Raw genomic sequence first — 2,122 nt, 5'->3', positions numbered from 1 at the left:
TTTTGTTACAGACAACTCAGTTCACAAGTTTGCTCACCTTGGAAATTTGCTTTGTGAAGCACAGACTATGCATAGGAATTCCTTGGGAAATGTCTCGCAAGTTAAAAATTTCTTGCAGTGTTGTGAGGTTTTTTGTTGTTGTTTTGTCTGTTTTGTGTTAAAGGTGCTTGAGATCACCTTCCCTTGTTTGATGCATTGTTTTCTTATGTCTTCTATCCTTCCTTCTTGGAATCTATTACCAAGCACAGGGATGTCTGTGTATTTAAGGCTGTACAATTCTTTTGTTACTAGTAATTTCAAAGGTACTGCTTATATTTGTGCAGTTTGCTGCTGTTTCTGTAACTTTTACTATCACACAGGAAGAAACTGGCTTTTATTAAGGTGCTTTCCCATTGAGTTTCAGAAGTGCCACATTATTCCTGGTACTTTTTTTTTTTTTTTCCCCCTAATCAGTTGAATTTCTTATTTCTGTTTACACCAGCAACGGGAGTCTGGGTAGAAACAATGAAAAATACTTTATTCTCATTGTCACCTAGTTGAGTTTTTATCAGGTCTTCATCTTTGAATTTCTGAGGCTGTTTAACACATTCAGAGTGCCTCAGGGTAACTGAAAAAGTATAGTAGCTACATGCAGGATGCAAAACATAACATCCATACCCAGTTATCCACTATGGAGAGGAAGTCTCAAGTTTCAGAGTGTGACTTTGTCAGATCTGTATTCTCAAGCTGACAGCAGTTCAGTTATTTAACTTCCACTTGCAGGAATGGGATATTCTCCAACAAGATCCTATGGTCCTTCCTCTTCAGCTTCCTGAAATCTTTAACTCTGTATTTTCTTCATAATGCCAATCCATTTGTTCCTGTATGTGTGTACCCAAGAAGACTTTGTACTGATTCTGGAGTTCTGTGTTAGTTTGCATCTTCAGTCTTTGCTGGAATGTGGCAGCACTCCTTGTCCTTTACTGAATCAGTTGTCACTTCTTAGCTGGATTTTGCAAATTCTCATTGCTTTAAAAGGAAACATCATGTAGGCTGGAAATCATTTAGAAAAGTCACCCACAACATGGTAATGGAATCTCAGCCATGACTAATGATAGCATTCCTGGTCTATAATTCAGTTAAATCTTCAAGAAAGATTTAAGACTTGCACAATGTAAAGCCCTATGGTTGATTAACCATGTCCTTTATTTTGCTGGTTTTCATTACAATTGAAACTGCCATTCTCTTCTTTTTTTTTTCCTTCTCATTAGGTCTTATGATGCCTTTGTTCAGTACACTACAGGCTTCTGCTATCAAAAGTCTTTTCTAATGAGTTACAGGCCCGTGATCGAGCTGCTGTATTCATCTTTCCAAACAACTGAACTTAATTGAGCTGGTTTAGGTGTCTCCCAGTAAGCCTTGGCTCCCTCCTGTAGCACTTACCTGCTGCCTTTCTCTTCCTTTACAAAAGGACCAGGCTGTGTCATACTTAGATGCAAGTCTTGCTATATTAGTCCTGGACCATTATCTTGAAGTACCAAGCTTACATTGCCACAAAAGAATATGTAATTCTTTTAATGAGATCTTCTTCATTCAATTAAATCAAATACTATTATGTTTCCTTTCTTAGCTGAGTGTAATCCAAATAGATTACACTTTGATTTTGCCAAGTCAGCATTAGGTCAACTGGCTTCTAAGCAACCTAGATGATCCCTCTTATTTTTCAAATACTTTTAAAATGAAAGTATTTACTGGTTTTCTGGAACACACTCAAACTCCAAAGTTGTTTTGAAAGGAAAGGCCATTGTTTCCATTTGCTTGCCAGATAATTCTTTCAAAATTCTTGATTGTGAGTTTATAGCTATGCAAATTCTAGGATGTTTTATGGGCGGAACTAAATGTCTTCATAAATATCATTGGCAATAGGTAATAATTCATTACTTCATAGATTTGTCTACATCATCCAATTTTCTTCATAATATAGAATATAACTAGGAGATTCTGCTTGTCTTCTATATTTTTATCAATTATTTTATCATCTTTATATCAACAAAAGGATATATATCTTGTCTAGGATTTTGCAGGTAATGTACCCGAAAGCTGCCCAAGTTTACTAGTACAGTTCTGAACATAGAATGAAATT

Source organism: Meleagris gallopavo, chromosome 1 (assembly GCF_000146605.3).
Source record: "Meleagris gallopavo isolate NT-WF06-2002-E0010 breed Aviagen turkey brand Nicholas breeding stock chromosome 1, Turkey_5.1, whole genome shotgun sequence".
NCBI lineage: Eukaryota > Metazoa > Chordata > Aves > Galliformes > Phasianidae > Meleagris > Meleagris gallopavo.
This window is presented reverse-complemented; position numbering follows the sequence as displayed.